Consider the following 22553-nt stretch of genomic DNA (forward strand, 5'->3'; position numbering starts at 1 on the left):
AAATAGTAAAATTCTTTAAAGACGTGGGATGAACTCATTTTCAAAATTATGTAGTCTCTTACCAATGCTAGGAATGGTTTTAGAGTATAGAAGGAAGTTAACTCAAATCAAACTCAATTTTAAATATATTGATTTAAAAGATCTATTGATTAAAATACATATATTTATTTAGGATATATCCTGTAGGTGATATATTTTCTTCCATCTACCCCAAGCCTTGTGTAAAGGGGGCTGATAGTATTGGTTTAATCTTTGGTAAGAAATGGCTAGATAACAAACTCTGAAATCACAGCTGATAATAATTACAGCAGTCTCAGTAGGGAAGCCAAAGATGGATTTATCATGACAAGATAAACCATTTTTAGCAGACTTTGATTCCTTTAGAAGAAGACCACACGGAAAGCTTGAAGGCGTTTGAAATTATGAATTTGTATGAGCTAAATTTTAAATTTGTGATCTGCCTGTCATGAGGAGTGGCTCATAGCTGTGCCACCTGAGGAGCAGAAAATGACTCAGAACATCACCATTTTCTGCTCCCCCATGGGAGATATAAGTTACTTTGGATTTCCTCTTGTGAAGCAGTAACTTGTCTTGTATGCCTGTCCAGATGCTCTAGGAAGCCTCAGAGGAGGAAAAGTCTGCCTGTTTCCAACTCAATTCGTAACTGCTCACTTTGAGGCTTCAGTACCAGCCTTTGTGAATGAAGTCAGGCAGCCCATGAAGACAGGGTTATTAATGTCACTCCTTTCACAAACACTAAAGGACTAAGTCTGAAATGCTTCCTCTTGTTGAGTAGCACCTCATTTCAGCAATAACTCTAAACAGGAAAATTCATGTCTGCTGATGTTGTCATTTCTCCCTCTGTTCTGTGAGTTTTGTGCATTTTGTCCACTTGTAATTAATGCCGGCCAGGGGCTTTATGCACAGAAGCACAAATGGGACGGGACTGCTGTGGAACGCGTCTTGAGCTGCTTTATTGTTACTTTTTCCTCCCAAGCATCAGTCTCATTACAAAGTAGGGACAGCAGGAAGATGCTAGCAGCTCACATCCTCAGCAACAGCCAGAGAACGTGATGTTACAACGCATTTTGAAAGTTTTTTGACCAATCACAAAAGCAAAAACATATTGACAGTAGTTCTATCCAACCACTATAAGTACACGTACCTTTGGTTAAAACAATGCTTGCTTATTTCGAATACAATACCAACTTGTAAACCTTAAAATACAATACACAGAGCTCCATTATTTAGCTTAGACCTTGTAGCCGTGGAAAGGGGTTTTAACCCTTTAAGTGTGGCAGAAATAAGATGCACAGCTACATGGTCATCTTTCATGATAGGAAGAAAGAGACAAGTTTATTCAGAAACACACTTGGTTTTATAGCATGACTCGCAATTCCAAGAGTAGAGAAAAGGTGATTGGTTCAGAGAGAAGACACCCCATTCCCAGGGCCTGGTCATGCACCACAACAGGTGTTCTTTGTTATTAATTCCTTTTTATTTTGACCAAATTATCACCCTGGGAGAAATTCTCCCTAGCCTTGAGCTGGACCAGCTTATCGGCTGGGAACAGAGCTGAAAAGCTCCAGCCTGGAATATTTTTCAGGCTGTAATTTTCTTACTTTCTCAATATGTGTCCCACAGACCTTCCTAATATCTTGCTAGATATAGTTTTCTGCAGTTTAAAGAGTTATTCTAGCCAAGCATTAATACACAGACCATTGTTCTATTTGTCCTTCTTTTCTACATTTCATATAACTTTTCTGCTGACATGCCTTATCCTTCCGCTTAGCTCCAGTTGCAGTTTGCCATCTCTGAGGCCTGCTTTTTTGCAGCTTTCCCAAAACCCTCTGATTTTAAGTATTCCCACAGTAATTGGTCTTGCAAACTGCTGAAATTTTCTTATATTGTATTCCTTTCCTTATGTTTTAGGTCATGATCAATTTAACTTTGAGGATCAAGAAATATGTAAGTATATTTTCAAATTCTGTCCTTGTTCAGTTCTTTATAGAGGCAGTAAATGGAATTTGTGTTAGTTCTGTACATATCTACAGCTTGTGAATAGTAAGAACTTCCTTGAATTTGACAGTGTGATGTGTTGAATTGGTTAGCTGTGTTAAATTGTTGAATTGCTGTACCTAAAAATAAAAGAAAACCAAAACCACAGAAATCAAACAAACAAAAAAACCTCAGTTTGTTCTGGCCAAAAATACACCTGAGCTAAGGAGAATATTAATGATTAGGTATGAAGAATTGTAGTAAAAACCTCTAGGAAAAACTATTACATATGACTGTAACTGAGGATTTATTCTCATGGTTTGTAACAATAAGAACAAAAAAAGAAAGAAATTCCATTTGCTAAAATGATGGCACAAAAGAGAAAGGAAAGGAGATTAACTGAAAGATGAAGCAATCCCTTGCAAGCTGTTTATATTGTAGCTCAGTTGTTTAAGCAAATTCTGAAAAGACAGAGGCAACAGCAAGTTTAGTATCAAATATGTCACCCATTCTCACAGAATAAGCCACAGGCCTTACCTGTCCCATTTATGGTACATGGTGTGCAGGAAAGGAATCCTAAACTTTGTTCTTGCTCCTGTTTCCTGATGACATCATAAAGGTCATTGCATAAGGATACTGAAAATGACTTTGGGCTGATGGAGGAAACCTAAGAGAATTAAACACATAACTTACGTTACATATTCAAATCGTATTTTTCAGGGATAATTTTCCATGTCTTCTTTTTTATCATAATATCTGACTTCTTGAAGCTGGAGATCCTTAAAGCAGAAAAGAAGAACAAGATGCCTTTACCAAATTGAAAATTCTGAATATACAAATGATGGTCTGGAATCTACAAAGTTTGTTTGAAGTAACTAAACTCTATGTGTTGCCAGCTATGCACTCATGTTGTCAGAGCTGGAAACATTAGAGAATGGGATTCTGTAGGGCTGAGGTATCAATGACTAGAAAAAAGCTATTCACATCATAAAACGTGAAAGACTCATTTAGAGAGACAGGAGAGAAAAAGAAAAATATTTCCAATAATGAAACTAAAAAGGAGAGTCCTATGATCTGTCAACAAATTCACAATCACCACTAGAGGAATATTATTAATAGAAATGGCTCAGAAGGCATCCCAAGCAGTGCTCGCAAATGTGTGACTGTAAATGTAAGAAGTATCAATAAATCTTAATGTTTAAAAATAAATGTCTTTTAAGGTAGACTCAAATATATTAGCATATTAGCCAAAGTTTTGAGAGTATTTAACATTATTTAAAATTAAATTAGGTGAAATGAATTGAAAAAATCTCCTTGCATAACTTTTCAACTTAAGACAAAGAGTTTCTCCTTTTTTGAAGTTCATTTATTCTGAGCTATTTTTCCTTGTCTTTTCTTTCTTTCAGAAAGGATTTGCCTTTTTCTTTCTTTAATCAGCTGATGGGATCATTAACCACTGTCTTGAACACACCCAGTTCCTTTGTATGATCATGTCTGTGATTAGGTCTGCATTAAACTGCATCCATCATTGTGCATTTTCCCAATAAGAGAAAGTGTAAGAAAATATCAGTGTAAGGAAATGTTGGTCTTAAAGACTAGCTATATAGTTTTCAAGCTGGAGAAGATAGCTACAGTAGATATGTAGTAGATGGTATAGCTCAGTCAAGGAGTGAGGTTGGCCCAAGGAACGAATCACAGTGCACAAAAATACATAATTGAACAGAGCTATTGATAACATATATCACCTACACTGTAAAGCTAAAGCCCAGGAAGGACCACTGATGTACTCATCGACATGTGAACCAGACACGTGCTTTGCAAGATCAGTCTTTCTTTTCTGCCGTCAATTTCTTTCCTCATTTATTATGTTTTTATAAATATATTCCTGATTATTGTCACCAGCTAGCTTGTGCCATTTCCCATTTGAACATGTGGCCTAGAGATTCATAGTTTCACACAGCAAAAAGCTTGTTTTAACCTTCCCTCCTTTCTGCTCATACTACAGGCCAGTAATGATAATGGAGTTTGCCAAGGACATACCCAACTGCACATTCATTGGCAGGGATAAGAATATATACTATTTAGCAGTAAGTGAATTTTCCAGTATAGTCTTAAGTATGTCCCAGGGCCCTGAGCTCTCCCTTCTTGTCCAAATCCCGGTGTTTGGAGGCTTTTTTTTTTAATAACAGTTGGTTTACATTCTGTAATTGGTTACTGGTTTCTAATCATTCAAAATACAATTTTTTTTTTCACAAGCTGCCACAATACATTGAAGCTAGGAGTTTGAAAGCCTACCTTCTTAAGGAAAAAGCAGCGTGTTCCATTGTTGCTGCGTGATAAAGAACAAATGCCCTTTGAAAGTCTATAAAGCATTTGAACTCCTTACTATTATTCATGTACTGCTTCCTTTTATATTTCTATCGTCTTCCACCAATTTTTAAGAAAGTTGCATATCTGTATATATTCAAGCAGCACACACAAGCCTCAAGATAGACAGCAAATTATCTACATAAATCTTTAGATGTGTTTCAGAGAAACATGACTTTTTATTTTGCTGTCTATTGTCACAGAATGTATGTGACTCACAGCATCTAGATTTTGTGAAAGAATACCAACAAAAATGCCTAGTACATGAGAAAAACAACATGAGCAAATTGTGTTTTGCTTCTAAATAACCACCTGACTCAAGCAATATTAAGGGTAAATAGCTGGTATTTTTATTAACATGTATTTTAGTCCTGTCTCAGCTGCCATTAGTCAGCTTTATGAAGATATTAGTTCTTTATACACTGAAACTCTTTCAGTGATTATTTTAACCATGAATCTCCTGCAACACTGTCATGGTCTTGCAGATGCATCTCTAACAGCTATGAAGGAAAAAAGAACCTTTTGCTCTGGTGTTTGACCATATATCCATGCAGATTTTATCCATTTGATAAGATGGAAGGAAAGGAAGCTATATTTTCTGTTGTGGAGTTGAAAAAAGTTTTTTGTAAGAGCTGTTTTTTATTATAGGAGTAATTACAAACTTGCTAAGTAAGCCACGTAATTAATTTGACTCCTTAGATTTCATTTTGCTACTATAAAATAAGAATTAAATATTGTTCTGACAGGCAATGAAATCATGCAGAGCTTTGGGATTTTCTTGTGAAGAGAGCTATGCAAAATCTGACTCATTTTCTGCGATTATTCTCATGGAAGAAAACTTGTTACTGGGATGTCAGTAGAAAGCAATCATAAAAGGGACACAGACATGGAGATGAACTTAGCTAATACTTGCAGAGAGACAGTTTGTTATTCACTATCTCAAACTTCTGTTTTTACAGTGTATTCTATACAAATGTATTAATATCAGTGGAATGCGTTTATGACAGACTGGCCCTTACTTGTGTAAAAATCCATTTTCCCTGGATTACAAATTTTTTCCAAAGTAGTCAGCATTTGATTAACTGGAAATATTTTTTTTTTCTCATATGAAAGGGCTCTTTTCCTATTCTTTATAATGTTTCGTTTAATTCTAGTTTCTCATACTAAGTTTATTATTGTACAGGAAGTGCTCTGTTTTCACATGTGTATTTTATATCCATTAAAGCTGTCTACGGTCATTATAAACTGCCCCTATAAAACACTGACAATGTCTTCACAGCATGTGATTATATTCTCTTACTAATCTTCCATAACACAATCCTGTTTAGTTATTTCTTAAGCAAGACTAATTGAGTTGCATCAATCAATTCAGTACATAACTAGGACTGAATTAGATATTGACTAAGTCTGTGGTTCTGTTAGAGGTTTGTATACTAATTTGAACAGAAAAAAAGTATACCATTAAGGATAATTATTTATAAAATATATATATTTAGTGAAGAAAAAGATGTAGTGTACAAAGGGCTTTTCCTATCTTTTAAAAAAGTATTTAAACATATATATATATTCACAAAATAAGGCAATGTCCCTTTAAATCATGTGCTAGTCACCCGACCCCATTCTATTTTGGAATCTTTTCCACTAGGGAAAATATGTTCTAAATAAGGAATTAGTATTTTTTTCTGAAAAGAACTCTTTATTTCCCATTCCTAAATGTGTAGGTTTTGATAACGAAAAATATTTTAGTTCATTTATTCAAAACAAAAGTGAATTTAAGACTTATTTTTGTACTTTGATATCTGAAATTATTACTACAATTCAGTATACTTGGAAAATTCTACCTTTTCAGATGCTAAAAACCTGAAATTGATTTATGGCTTGGATGAGAAAGCTTACTTCCAAATGGAATACAGTTTTTTTCCACAAAAAGTAATGTAATGTCTTATGTGATGAATAGACTTTCAGTATTCAAACTGATTACTCAATTTTGCAGAAAACTGTAAGTTTAATGAGACATTGAATTAAAATGCTCAGGAAAAAAAATCTGATTTTCTTCTACTTTATGACAAATGTTCTCCAAACACAACATAAGCAACAATATCCTCGCATCTGCAGTGTTGATGCACTGATTAATTTTGCTGTACTATGAACACATTTAGGAATTTTGCATTTGTTGCACGTATGGAACCATGTCACTGGTGTCAATTTAGTTCTTGGTCTGGGAAATGAGGAAATAAGAATGTGTGTCTTTTCTTTTTTTTTTTTTTTTTCCCTCCATCAAGAAAGATCTAAAAAACTCTCAGACTCTCAGAATTTTCTCCTAACTGGGTATAAAGTAACTGACAATAAACACAATCCTGTTTCTGGAGATGATACTGTTTAATTTCCTGATCCTTATAATTCTTCATTTCTTATAGGTTGAATCTTATTTCTGCTGGAGAAGAAAAAAATCCTACTCATGTTGCACAAAAATTTTCTTCAGAGAAAATCTGGCCTTTTTATACGCAGTACCCTGTAAAGAGTCAAAGTAACAAACACACATAAGCCAAGAAGTGAACAGAGAGAACAGGCCAAATTAATGGCAAAATTTTTTTGCAATTACTAATTTCCCCTATGCCCCCTTTTCTTCATCTGTTATGTTCCTGCAATCATGTGGAGGTATCAGTGTGATTAAACCTAGGCAGAAATGCTTCTCAAGGGGAGCTGTGACCTTCTCTCTTTTTGTGCTTCATAGGCTGCCAGCAATGGTGGTGCTTAACAGAAATCTAAGATTAATTGCCTACCTCACATACTGGGAATGTCTGTCACCTTTTCCTACCCACGAATAAATACACCTCGCTCTCTTTTGCTTTGTGGTTTGATTGTTTTGGTTTTTTCCCTGGCTATGGCCTCCTCAGAAGCTTCTGACTGGTTAAGCTGCTCCTCATTCTTATCTCAATACATTTTCTGCTATAATGATATTTTAACAACTCACTTGCAGAACCATTTATTCTCCTGTTGTTTTATAAATACAGTTCTTCCCAACTTTCATCTACTTCACACAGGCCATGTGTCAGCTTTGCCAGCCTCATCAGGAGTACCTGATTATCCTCTCAGTGAGCTCAAGGTTAAGTATCCTCACCCCAGAGCTTGAAATTCTGAATTGCACCATATCTCATTCACCTCTAAGTCAAAGATAAGAGTTTGAACCCCCTTGTGGAAGATGAAGATGGAAGATTGTTGTTTAAACTCAGCAAGATACGCATTTTTCTTATCTTATTCAGATCAATTTGATTTCTAGCTTTCACAATTTCTGTTGGCTTTTGTAGCAGATTGTCTCTCTGTTTAGCTCTTCCCCAGCAACATTTTCTAACTCAAGTGCTGTGAAAAGTAAATAGATTTCATCACACAGAACAGAAAAAACAGTGATAACAAATAGGAGATGCATAATATGTGATTTTAAAGAATTGTTATGAAAGCCACTTTATAAGGTTCAGTCAGCTCTAAATTATTTCCTTTATAAAAACATTTAAAAATCCCAACCAAAAATATGAGAACATCTTCACTATAACAGGTAATAGAAAGGGGGAATTTAAAAAACATATGGGAAATATGTCTTTAATATTGCTCATTGTTATAAACACTTTGGGTGCAATTATCTGTGTAAAAATTCAGCCATATTAGAAGGGCATTTTGTGAACACCCGTGATTTAGAGTGATTTTGCATCTTAAAAAAACAAAAAAACAATCATATACAGTGATGTATAAATAATCAATGTTCGTCTTGAAAAATAGTTGTTAGTGTCTGTTTGGGAAAGTAACAGTTGCAAGTCAAAGTTGCAAGATAAAAGTGTAATTTGTCCATGTCATTGCCATGAGTGCCATCATCTATGTAAATATAAAATCAAAGCTGCTTTGCTTTAAAATTAATTTTTTTTTATTTTAGGTCTAACATTTTATTAATATTGAATTTTGTTTTGTTATTTCCCCCAACATACTTCCAAAAAAATTCTATATAAACGTTAATATTCCGTGATTTCCTAAAGTAGTTGATAGTTCAGAGGATTAAAAGTAATTTTCAAAAATAAATATAATAATATTCTTTTTATATTCTCTTTCACCATGTAGGATTTATGGGCTGTATTTCTCTTCACTAGAGATCAGAGAATGGTCTAGCAGGCAGTGTCCCTGTCCATGGCAGGTGGCGTTGGAAATAGATCATCTTTAAGGTCCCTTCCACAGCAAAGCAAAGCAAAGCAAAGCAAAGCAAAGCAAACCAAACCAAACCAAACCAAACCAAACCACTCAATGAGACTATGAATATAACAAGATATTTTCCATTATTATATCCTGTGCATGAGTTTCTATTTGCTATACTTTCCACATGAACCTGATTATGAAGAATATTCAGATGATTTTTAAAAAATCTAAAATTTCCTCACTAAAGATTAATTTTAGTGTGATCTGCTTGGATGTCATAGGAGACACATTCAAAATAATCCTTTTGATTCTTTGCAGCTTCAACTTTTTTAAGTGCTTCCAGCCAAAAAGGGGAGTGAAATCCAAAAAGAGTCCAGTTCTCCCCAGTTTCATTAATTTTCTACCTTAATTTTCTTAAAATATCACCATTATTAAAACTTTTATCTTAGTTTTTATTAAAAGTATTAAAATCAGACATTTGAAAATAAAGATTTGAACTTCATCCTTCAGTCTTTAAACCAGCTCATTTTCCATCCTTCTTTTTTTAATTTGGCAACTTTTCCAGGGGTGGCGTTTTATTGTAATAGTGGAATGCATGTTGCTACGCTGCAGTGGAGAGAATCTTGCTGATATGAAGACATCAAGTCAAGAATTGCAGCAATACTTTCAGTGCGGCACGAAAAGAGGCAGTGACACTTTCAAAAAAGAGCTGGCAGTCTTAGGACTTGTTTAGGCAAAACCAAACTGCAGTTCATATTGGATGTCTTTCAAGTTTCTCTAAGTTCTCTTTAATGGTCCTTAATATTAAGTGTTTTATATTATGTACTGTATGTAACAATCTCTCAAAAACAGGTTTTACAGAACAAAAATATACAGCAATAAACTGCTATATTAAGCTGTGTAGAAAAACATGGTTTCCTTTAGGAAATCAGGATTGATTTTCAAAGGAAGGTCCACATTTGCTTTGCATCATCCTTCAGCTCATACTGAAAAGATCACAGTGTAGCCAAGTCTTTGGCTTCTTCTCAGCCATTTCCAAAGAGAAATAATAACTGATGTCAAAATGCTCATTTGGCCACAACATGATGTCTTTCTTCTTGAGAACCTTCCAAACAGCTTCTCCAAGCAATTTCAGAGCAGCAATTATCACTTGTCCTGGTGATTTTATGAAGGTACAAATGTTAAAACTTCACCTGTGAGAAAACACCCATACAATAAAAGTAGCATAACATGCTACACCCTTTAGGAACAAAAAACTGCAGCTATTTCAAAAATATTTTCTTTGCATTAAGTATGGCACAAATATATATGCCTAAATGTGATAGATATTGCATCCGTAGATTAGTCAAGGAGGTTCTTGTGATGGCATAATAGAACAGAGTGTATATGTGTATTCATATTACTATATTCATCATAGAATCTGCCAATTAATCAGTGTTTATATTATTAAAGCATATTTTGGACTATTTCTAAGTACTATGCATTAATATCTCAAGGTAAACACATAATTTATGAAAACAAATGAACCAGACTGACGGACAATGCTTTCTCTCTTCTCATCAGATATCACAACAACTCTCCTCTGAAAATTCAGGTCTCAAGTTCACTTTCCTTGACCAATTTTCAGCAGCCTAAGGGTTATGATTTCAGACAGTAATAGTAAAATTTGGAATTTAGATAAGACTAGCTCCAAGTGGCTATCAGTCCTGATGCAATGATCAGTACACAAAGAGACAACATATACATGTTTGAGATATAACACAATCGACTTCAGTGTAGCATCTTATTTCTTGTGGTTTTCCAGTTTTTCTACATCTTTGTTATGTCTAGCTTGTGTTCAAAATTTTTAAATAGAACCTGTGGAAAATACTCCTATATCCATGGTAACCCGAAAATTGACAATTAAACAAGGAAAAGTGAATGCAAGTAACTTCAGCTTTTCTGAAATGTTACAAAAATAAATATGAACTTCTTTTAGCCATCAAAATTTTTGACAACTGGAAATTTATATTTTACATTGAATTTGCTGTTAATAATTTGTGAATTTTTAAATATATGCTTAATTTTTCCTTCTTTTGTTCAGAATAAGAAAATCAGCTGAATAGCTCCAGTACTCTGGAGTTTTGGAAACCCCCTATATTTTTAGTAATGAAACTTGCAAGTTCATTGCTCTGGGCCCTAGGCATAGGACTCTGTTCCAATGGTCTTTCTTTTTCTTCATGTAGAGTTTAAGAGGTCTGAAGAACTATTTCTCCGACTAATATAATCTTTGTTTAACTTTCTTGAGCATATGTGAAACTATCAACATGGAATGTTTATAAGCCCCAGGCCTGTAAGGATTAGGCAAATAAGACTTTTTTGCTTTCTGCTCCGCTTCAAAAGCAGCTAAGGGTTGTGCATTCCAGTTTCACAAAGCACCTCATTCAGACCTAGTTTTAGGCGCCCAAGTCCAAGACAGAGGGAAATTTCCTGAGTACCTCTCTTCAGAGATCTCTCTTGCCTGTTTAGCCCGAGGTGTTGCAAACCTCATGCTCCGATCTGCTGCTGGAGAGTACCTGTCTCCTAGAGATATCTTGTTTATCAATTACAGAAAATAGATACTATGCTGTAATTGTCAAATTTCTGTCTTGAGTGCTTCACTCCTGAGCCTGACCAAAACTGAATGCAATATTGCTAATACGAGAAGCAGGCATAAGAAGCAGGACAAAATTAGAGTTTTGCTTAACTGAGATCTATCTGTGTCATTCTTCATGTACCTTTTCCAAAACTCGTTTTACTCGGAATCTAATTTTGAAACAGAACCTCATCTGGAAGCAATTGGCATTGCTGTTGATGTTGACTTCAAATGTTAGGGACAGTGATTCAATTTTGATGTTGCCTGACCCAAATCTCAATAAAATCCATAAAATACGAAAAATATTTAAATGTCTCAAATACCCAGGAAAAATATTACCATTTATTTAGACTCTTACAGTTCACCAGTTGATTAGCTTTTTCAATGATCTTGACAAACCATTTTCATTACTAAATATAAAAATAACATGCTAAACACATGTGTAAATATTTTCTAGAAGGAAACAAAATGAAACTATAATTCAAACACTGTGTATATATCTGCTTCTAGTCAGCAGATGTGAGATGACCATTTTGATGTGCCTTTTTGAAAATGTTTGTTAACTCTGATACAAGTATAGTTTTAATAGTGTAGGTTCAAAATCATCACGATGAAGTTAAGCATAAGTCAAAAGCACAGACTTCTGAAAAATGCATTCTCAGGGAAAATATATCTATGGTTCCATTGACCCCTCTAAAGCTTAAATGTAGTGCTCAGAAGAGTCATATTGCCTTTTTATTTTCACACTCAAGACTGCGCAAACTCCATCTTTAGGTTATTTAATAATTTTAATTTTTCTCCATTTCCTAAAGTGTCACCTGATATTTCATCAGCAAATCAATTTTTCTGCTAAAAACCCCAGTGTTTGTATTATGAAACTATTTCCAGCCAATACCAACAAATTAGTTGCAAAACGTGTGATGTGTCCTACTAAAACTAGGAAATAAATAGAAATTAATGAGTTTTTTAGTAATATTGTTTGGTACAACAGACAATGCTTTCTCACATCTAAATTTCACAGTTTTCTAGCTCAGATGAAAAGCTTCTGTCAAATTTGCCTTGCAGTCATTTCAACTTCAACTTAACTTGTTTGCTTGCAATGTTCACATTCTCACTGGGGAAGGAAAACAATGTATAGGAAAACAAAGCTGCCATCAAACTTATACAGCATAGTTTTTTTTAGGCTGATTGCTCCTGGCCTCCTGTATGCAAATCAGATAATTAAAATTTATAATGTAAATGTAAATATGCATAGGAGAACCTCTTTGACAATGATCAAAGGAGTCCTCTTCAATTTTAGAAATCAGAAGATAATGAACCAACAAAACTATCTTTCGGTCTTTCACCTTCACAGATTAACTGAGGGGATTTCTTCTGCAAAAAGATGAACACATAAAACAAAAATCTGTGGAAATGCTGGAAAACTCTTTCCTGAAGTATTTTGAATGAATGCCATAGACTCGCAGTATTTTCTAAACACTGCAGTCTCTCATTAAGGAGGTCTCCGTGAGCAACATATTTCTTTGCCAAGTCAGTGTTCTTCTCTTCCCTGACACATTCTCTTATGAGTATATTACATGAAAAATCTCTGAATGCCAAGACAAAGGGGAAATTCATATTATTTAAGCAACTGGTGTAGCTGGAGAAGGTTGGAGAAGCTAGCGAGACTCAAGCCTGATGGAAGAGCACAGAAGAAAAAGAAGGAACCTGAGAATTTTGTTTTGTGTTATTGTAGATATCCATCAAAACTATCTTGTAAAACAGATCCCTTGCATTATAAGTGAGACTGATATTCAACAAATTTACCAAATGGCTAGACAGGTTCACAAGAACTTCATCTCCCTCTCTCACATGTCCTATTACCTTCTCCAGTAAGCAAACAACGGACTCATAGATCTTACCTTTGCATCCATTATTGCATCCAGTCTTGTCAGGTTTGTGACTGTATGTTTAATAGTTAGGTTACAGCACTTGATCACAGAGATTTCAGCTATGTATTTGCTGTTTCTTATGAAACCTACCTCAGCAATCACTACAGCTTTTGAAATTAATATAGTGAAAGACTTTGAAATACATGTGGTCAATTACTGACTTTACTCTTTGCACCTGCTTCCACCTGATATATCCCGTGCCATCAGGAGTACCCAAAAATGGTGTAACCATGACTTACAAAGACAGCTTCTGAATTACCATGCAGCATTCAAACAGAATCCAAAATCAATAAGCTAATAGAGCAAGAATATATTTATGCTACCCTGACATTTTTCTCAATGCAGATCTCTTGATCATTGATAAATCTTTGTTTCACCAGGCAAAAGAAATAGTAATAATTCAGACATTTAATTTTGGAAACAAGAAGAAAAGGACAAGATTTATTATAGTTTTAGTCTGAAGGTTCTGTATTGCCCAAGCACTTTTCATACTGTCATTTCCAATGTATTGCTCTGACAGAAAAGGTCACAAAGTTTTATGCTGCAAAATAAAGAATAGAATAGAAAAGGAGAAATATAATTGTTTTGGTTGAAAAGTTCAGTAAGGTCTAGAAACATTGGACAGTTGGACACTGATTTTATTTTACTACAGGGTCGCACATTTCAATGACAGCACAGTCAATTCAGTACTGCAGTTGATTCAATTTCCTGTGCCTTGCATGGGAAGAAAAGTACCTTTCTAAAAAGACAGTATATTTTCAATAATCTTTCAAATCATTTGTCTGTAGCAACTGCTTAGAAGGCTGACACTGAAATCCATTTGCTTATCAAAATGTTTTCTTCTCCAGTGTGTAAAGCTTCATGCTGGTTATTGTAAACTTGCCATTGATTTTCCAAACAGTTGCGGAGAGCTGGGGTAAAAGGAAGGTCACATTTTGAAGAAATATGGATAGCTGAAAGGTCTAATAAGTAAAATAGATGACAGATAGTATTTTTGTAACTTGCAAGCTTTTCGTTTTCAAGGCATGTTGAACAGTGCTCGTTTCACTTCATCACAGTTGGCAATGACACAAAAATAGCTTTAATTCAAAGTAAATCAGTTTTACAAGACTTTTCAGTCTTGGAAAACTGACCATTCATTCTAACAATTGCAGCACAAGACTCTTTTTCCCCTTAAACAAAATTACTTTCAATACTATTTTTTTGGGGGGAAAGAAAAGATAATATGATGCTTATTTCAGAGTACTAAGGAGAATACCTGTTTTCCTTATATAATTTTCTTTCCATTGCAAATAGATGAAAATAATATCCAAATACGGTTTTCTGCATGAGTTGACCTTGGAGATGAGAGCTAGGTAACTGTGTTCTTCAAATGTCCTCAGAATAAAAAATTTCGTATCTTGAAATAATCATACTGTAGAAGTTTTCAGAGCTGAATTCTCAATTCTAGAATAAATGACTTGTTATAGAGGAGTAAAGTTACCTGCAATTTCAACTGAAATGATCAGTTTTGTTAATACATTTTATCTGTGACCAGTGCAACATCCTCACTGAAGCTTTGTGTCTGATGTTTGAATTGCCTTTCAGTATTCTTTCCTTTTTTATTAATTTACATAGAAGAATGCTTCTTGTTCCTGCAGAAAAGTAGACATTTTTGAACTGCTAATCCATGCAGTTGAAATGACAGCTAATTCATTAAGAACTTTCACACCTGTTTCCATAGGCTTTCACAGCTATTTCCAAGGGATTCAGTTATGCATGACACTGTTGCAAAAAACATTTTCATAATGTAAGAGGACAACACTATCTATTGTTAGACCAATTAATTTTTTTTTTCCTTTTATTGATAGATAGAAAAGATGAAAAGTATTCATACAGGCTTAGGGCAAACTTCTGTTTTTCATTAAGATTCTGTCCTGGAAGAAAGGAAAGAAATAAAGAACAGAAAGAAATTAATCTTCTTACATAAAAAGACAGAAAGAAAAAGGAATTAAAAGAGGTCGTCATAATACATGAGAAAGAGTTGGGGGTTTTTTTTCTGCCTATAAATCAGGAGCTGTAGTTCTAAATAAATTGAGGTATACCTAATATTTGCTATGCATAATACAAAATTTTCTCATCTTTACAATATTTTGACTGAGTTTCAGTTACTGCATGAAGAATGAAAAACCTTAATTGTATTTTAGGACATTGTTTCAAAACATAGCAAATAAAAGGGAGTGGATACACAGGCAATAAATTAATGTAACTAATAATCTTAATTCATCAAGGAAACTAGGAAAATATATTTAACTAATAAAGTTTATACTATTTCATACTCATTTTAAAAAGTAAAATCTAACAAAAAAAGATCATTTATCTGTACTTTTGTAAAAAGCAACATATATTAGAACATTTTCAATCAAGACCACTTAATGATCATAGAAATTTGTTTTGATTTGTTTTGAGGAAATGTCACTAGAAATAATTATATGAATTTACAGTTTTAAGTTTATCTCCAAAATTAAAAATTGCAATATTAACAAAGCAAATTACTTGCTATGAGTAGACTGCATATCAGATAAGATACCACTGAAAAGACTAAAAATTTTCATTAGGAGTTTTTTAGATTTTGTGTTTGGGCATGCTAAAATTGAAAAGACGATTTGTGAGAAAATTCAGTAATACGTCTGAGAAAGAATGGTAAAACCAAGTCTTTCATACCTCAGATAAAATACTTGAAAAATTACCTCAGGTTGTTTTGTCAACAAGATATGGATGTGACTGAACATCTCATGAGGGAATAAATTTTGTGCAAGAGACAGAGAAGCAGAGAGCAAATCCTGGTGTTCTTGGTTTGTCATGGCTGCAGAGCCTTCCTGACTGTGCCCTGCTCACCATCTATTGACTTGATAACCCTTACAACCATGGAAAAAATATATCCCTCCCTACCAAATGTTTCTACTGAGTGTCAGAGAAAACAGTGAAGACTAGCCAGCTTCCAAACACTTTCCTCCTCAATATAACCCCTTCCCCTGTACTTGTGCAGTTCACTGCTTGTGCTAACTCTACTAGCAGAAGCAATCCAAGAGAAGAAACTGATACCAGAGGGAAGCAGGTGTCAGTAGCAGAGCCATGTTTTTCCTCCTGACAGAACACAGTTTGTCTGTCCTCATCACCCTAAGACTAATGTCTAGAAAACCTGCTTTGTCACTTAAATAAACCACCAAAAGCTCAGCAGAATGCAGGGGCTGCTGACATGAAACCTGAAGGATTATTCTTTTCTCTCTGGATTCAGCCATGACTTCAAGTTTCTCATCAATGTGACACCCTAGAGAACTACTTTTTTTTTTTTGTCTGAAGTCGTTCTGTTATTTGAACACAAATATGTAAGGAATATCTAACATTGATCATGCAGGAATAACCACACTGTTTTTTACCTTTAAATTGCAGATATTGTAGCAGATGTTCGATGTGGTGCACTTCCTTAAAAATACAATAAATATACAGGACTGTGGAGAAATATTGATAACACAGTGGCTTAGAGCTCTGGATTAACCTGGAGAGCTGAAATCCAGGTGCCAATCACTCTGATTAACAGTTCAGAGAAGGCTGCTCATGAAGTGACTCAATGACAGTCCATTTACTGGTGCATTTTACCATAAAGAAGTTAACTCCTTGTCTGGAGCTTGTAAAGCAGCTGGTTGTAACACTGGGAGTTGATTAGGCTATAAAACTGAAGTCATGCTTACTAAGTAATTTGAATCACAAAGTCCTTTCCAATCAGCTGGTACAAAGGTTTACCTATATTCTTGTCTCTTCAAAGATTCTTGTTTTTCACATTGCATGAGAAAATTTATGCCTCTTGCTGTTTCTACTTCTATATCTTATACTCAAGATGTTATAATTCTACCAGTTGTGTGTTTCTCCAAAATCATAGAACTGTCTTGATGATACCACACACCTGTAGAGCACTGTGAGTGTTTTTCAGCATGACATTTTCTCCATACCTGCACTGAGCAAATTTATTGGGAATAAAAAATAGCTACAGAGTGGGTTGAAATGAAATTGATACTTCACTATAAAATACTGATTTGATCATGAAACAAGATATCAGATAAATCTGCAAATTCAATTACACTGAAAATATAGCTTCTCCATACTCGGTAACAGCTAAAATGTATTCAAGTAGACTATGCAAATGGTGAAATACTAAAAAAAAATGCTGTATGAGGTGGCAGATTTGTTATGTAACTGAACTGAAGACCTTTGAAAAGGATGTTGTTTTTAGAGCCTCTTCCTTTACCCATTGGTGCCTTTCATTCTCTTCACCAAGTAATGTAAATTTCTCTTTGTTTTTTTTAATAATGCTAAAGTGAATTCAAACACTAAAAACATGCATTAAAATATTAAAAATTTTAAAGGACAAATATATTATTTTACTCATAGCATTTTAAAATATTATTATTATAGGAATCATAGAACCATTTAGGTTGGAAAATAACATTAGGATCATCAAGTTCAGCTATTAAATGTTAACACATCACTGCCAAGTCCACCACTAAACCATACCTCAAGTGTCACTCCTATAGGTGTCTTAAACAGCACCAGGGTTGTTGACTTGACCTCTTCCCTGGGCAGCCTTTTCCAATGCTTGACCACCCTTTCTGTGAAGAAATTTTTTCCTAACATACAATCAAAATTTTCCCTGGCACAATTTGAGGATTTTTCTTTTGTCTTATTGCTTGTTGCCTGGGAGAAGAGACTCACCTCACTACAACCTCTTTCTAGAGAGATGCAGAGTTATAAAGTCTCCCTTGAGCCTCCTTCTCTCCAGGATAATCACTCCCCATTGCCTCAGCTCCTCCTCATAAGGCTTGTGCTCCAGCCCCTTCACCTCCTCCACTGCCCTTCTCTGGACCAACTCCAGCATCTCAATGTCCTTCTTGCAGTGAGGGGCTTAAAAGTATTTAAGTGCAGGAGGAAAATAATTTCCTAATCCTGCTATCTACACCATTTTTTTTCCACAGCCCGGGCTGCCATTAGGCTTCTTGGACATGTGAACATGCAGCTGGTTCACCCTCAGCCAGCTGTCAACCAACACTCCCAGGCCCTTTCCCACTGGGCTGCTTTCCAGCCACTCTACCCCCTGTACCAGCCTGTAGTGCTGCAGGGGGTGATTGTGGCAGAAGTGTAGGACCCAGAATCTGGTGCTGTTGAAACTCGTGCCAGACTGATGTCTCAGCCCATCTACCTGTCCAGATCCCTCTTAAGAGCTTTCTAATCCTCCAGCAGATCAATACTCCCACCTAATTGGTCTCTGTGAATTTACTGAGGGCACTCTCAATCTCATCAATAAAGATACTCAACAGGACTGGGGGACACCAATAGTAACCAGATGCCAACTGTATGTGGCACTGCTCACCACCACTCGCTGAACATGGCCATCCAGCCAGACATGGGCTGCCAGCTTCTCCAGGAGAATGACATGGGAGATGGTATCAAAGGCTTTGCTGAAGTCCAGACAACATCCACAAGTGTTTGATCATCCATCCACTAGGCAGGTCATAAAAGGAGATCTACGTGGTCAAACAGGACCTGCCTTTCTTAAACCCATGCTGACTTGGCCTGATCCCTTGATTGTCCTGGGGGGATGTGTGTATGTGTATATATATACATGTGTGTGTATATACACATTTGTATATATGATGTGTATGTATATGTATATGTATATGGACGTACATATATGTCCTTATGTATAAGGTATATATATCCTCACACACCTATATATACACCTAGCCTTGTAACTGTAGTTTAGTAAAACATTGCATACAATGCAGATGACTAGAAGTACCAAAAAGTATTCAAAGGGAACTTACGTAACATTACTGAGCTAATTTTTTTTAAACCATTTTTTATCTGAAAAACTTCACATTTGAGAGTCTCTGATCTCCAGAGATATGGTAGAAAGCAAATGAGAATGAGAAAATAGTATATCAATCCAAAAAGCTACCTAGCGCTCTAGATACGCATGCATAAAATCACATATAAAGAAAAAATATTTCTTTCCTGTTGTCAATATAAATCAGATTTTTAAAGTTGATTGAATGGAGTTATTTTTATCTGCTCCATCTTTCCATTTCTACATACAGTGCTCTTATCTTGAAAAAGCAAGGTTGAATGGAAGGATGGGAATAACTCTCCTAAATCAACTCTAATTTAAGACAACTGTGGCAAGGATGATTTTGGTATGTCTTGAAATGAAAGAATTTGGTTGTTAATGGTAGTGTAACAACACATAAAATCTCTCAAATTGCACTGCATTCTGAAATCTTTTGATCAGAGCATTAGAAAAAAGCAGATCAAAGTGATATAAGGATGTTTTTGAAACTTCACTACTAAATTTCCCTATTTCTTTTCTCAAGCGTACCTTATACAAGTATACACTTAATGACTTGGGGATGGGAAGGGGTTTTGTAACAGAAGAAACCTCAGAGAGCTGGGAGAGCAACCACGATCCCACAGAGGTGCAGACAGGAACAGGACCAATAGTAGCCAATTCCATAATGCATAAAGGAAGCTCTTGGGGAGCACTGGTGGTCAGGAGCACCATACATGGGATGTGGCATTCAGCCAGAGCCCTGCACAGCACTCTGTGTGATAATTCACACAGGAGGAGAGCTGGAGCCCTGCCAGCCCAACCAGGTTGTGGTGTGGTACCCAATCAGCAGAAAACCATGGGCAGAGCCTCTCTAAGCACTGCCACCACCACGACTGACACAGTGGCCAGACAGAGCTCCACTGGGGACATGCTCCCACCCTGGTGTCAGCTTCAGACTGTGCCCTGCTCATAGGTCAGCACAGGACAGCATCAGTGAGCACCTCTGGGGAAGGTGTGCCCAGGTACAGGAACTCCCTTGCTCAGTCACCAAGCTCTGGGAGGCAGTGGGTAGGTTGACAGTATCAGCTAGTACGAGAGGGACACAGACAACTGTAATCATGGCCTGCCTCCCTTGGGACAGGCCCAACAGCTGGCTCAAATGCATGATATTGAGGGCTCTATATTGTATTTCCAGATGGCTAAACACAGTGACTTAAGGGACAGGTGGCAACACTGATGAGTTCCTGATGGTCAGCCAGCACATCTCCTCTGTGACTACCCCATCTTTCCAAATGCTCTTGCATATGAAGTACAAGGTCCTGCAAGTGGAATCAAACAGTCATGAAGACATTGGCTCCCAACTACCCCATGTAATGCTATGGTGTTGGGTCATAGTGCCAGCAGAGTGCCCAGATGGTCACACAGACAATGGCATCCTGGCTTGTGTCAGGAATAGTGTGGCCAGAAGGACCAGGGAAAAATTCTCCCCCTGTAGTTGGCTCTGGTGAAGCCACACCTTGAGTTTTGTGTCCAGACCTGGGCCACAATTCTGGAAGGACATTGGGGTGCTGGAGCAAGTCCAGAGAAAGACAACAAAGCTGTTGAAAGGGTCTGGAGGCTAAGTCATATGAGGAGCAGCTGACAGAAATGGGATTGTTTGGCCTAGAGAAGAGGAGGCTCAGGGGAGACCTTATCACTCTCCACAGCTCCCTGAGAGGAGCCAGGTGGGGATCGACTTCTTCTCCCAGGCAACCAGTGACAGCACAGGAGGGCAGAGCTTCAAGGTGTGTCAGGTTCAGGCTGGACATAGGAGGAATTTCTTCACAGAAAAGGTTGTTAAGGGTTGGAACTATACATATACATATACATATACATATACATATACATATACATATACATATACATATACATATACATATACATATACATATACATATACATATACATGTACATGTACATATACATGTACATGTACATATACATATACATGTACATGTACATGTACATGTACATGTACATGTACATGTACATGTACATACACATACACATACACATACACATATGCGTGTGTATATAAATATATATATGAGGGTTACATAAATTATGTTTTCACTTCAGTGGCAAACACTGGCAAAAGAAATAGCAGAGCCATTCTACATCTGGATCTAACATATGCAGTATCTGCTTCATTAATATCTAGTCTCTCTCAGCTTTCATCAATAGTATTTATATCTTTTTATAATCTTTACATGTTTCCTATTTGAACACTTCATGGCCAGTACCATAAATTATTTTGTTTATAAATTCCTAATTCAGTCTACTATGAAAACATATTATTCATACATGTTTATTACAAAATTTCTGAAAATGCGCATAAAATTTTAATATAAGTTAAGCTAAGCAAATACAAGATAAGTTCACAGAATACTTTTAGTTTTCAAACTGGCGTACATATGGAACACAGACCTGAATAGCCAACTAAAGTTAATGAGAATCCATATGTTTGACTCAAAGGCCTTGGCTCAGACTGAACAGGACAGAGTCTATTGCTTTTTTCCAGTTGCTAGATTATAGTGGCCAACAGCTAACTTTAACTAGATACTTTGAATACATTTCTGTTATTATTTTTTCATGTAAGCAATATTACCTTTTGCTACAGGGATACCAGGCAGTCATAAATAAGGGACAGATAATCACTACAATGAAAAAGTAAAATTGTCTCTGGAAAGGAGGATGTGATTTATTTAGTGATCTGAATGAAAAAATTATGATAAAATAATTATGATAAAATCTATTTGGTACACTGAAATATGGCATAAAGTAAGCAAAAAAGCTGTTTACAATGAAATTATATGGAATAACTTTTGTGGTTTGCTGCTCTGAAACCTCAGACTAATTTTTCTTGATGAAACTTAATAGCCATTTTGAAGAGTGTTCATAAATTGTCTAATTTTTGTTGGGCTCTGAAGCACAAATACATAGTAACTCATTAGATAATCTAGGGCATCTGCCCATTTTTGAGTTTACACTCAGAATCTGAGCAAAATGGACTCTATGTTGTTAGAGCCCTTTCCATGTTGATGTTATCTCAATTTTACTGTCTGGCTATTCACTCATGCTTCCTACATGGGGCACATGTGTGCCTGGAGTAACTCTCCTAGGTGCATGTACCTTTGAGAACAACAGTTGCTAAACCTTTCTTCTCACGTTTGTTTTTATAAAGAGCCTCGATGAATCTGATCCTTGCAGTGCTTGAGAGCTCATCTCCATTTCTTCAAGTAAGAGCACATCTGTATGGTGAAGTCAAATAATAACTACTGCAGGATAATTAGGGTGAGGATTTTAAAACCAGAAATGCTTCTGTGTTGAAAAACAATGTTACAGTATTGCTGATGCTATCATCTCCGAAGAAGTTCGGAGAGGTCAAATTGCCAAGAGAGGACCATTTTTCATTAAAAAAATGACTGCTTTTAGAACACCCTTAAAGGGGTTTGTGTGAGGGGAGGAAGACCATAGGTGTTATTTCCTGTGTGTTTTTGTGTTGGGCTGGTTTTATTTTTTTCTGAATTGTATCACTTATTCTAAATAATTATCACCACTCCCT

At 35.8% G+C, this 22553-nt stretch overlaps 1 long non-coding RNA gene across 1 annotated transcript in view; it reads left to right on the plus strand.

The window, feature by feature from the left end:
• Nucleotides 1-7198, plus strand: part of LOC148223928 (uncharacterized) — a 52225-nt gene extending 45027 nt beyond the window's left edge. Inside the window, exons 2-4 of the long non-coding RNA XR_015803100.1 lie at nucleotides 1933-1968; nucleotides 4004-4085; nucleotides 6783-7198. This is a non-coding gene — a long non-coding RNA (uncharacterized LOC148223928). The remainder of the gene's footprint in view (nucleotides 1-1932; nucleotides 1969-4003; nucleotides 4086-6782) is intronic.
• The last annotated feature ends 15355 nt before the right edge of the window (nucleotides 7199-22553 follow it).

This window comes from Sturnus vulgaris, chromosome 4 (genome assembly GCF_052056855.1).
Source record: "Sturnus vulgaris isolate bStuVul1 chromosome 4, bStuVul1.hap1, whole genome shotgun sequence".
Classification (NCBI taxonomy): domain Eukaryota; kingdom Metazoa; phylum Chordata; class Aves; order Passeriformes; family Sturnidae; genus Sturnus; species Sturnus vulgaris.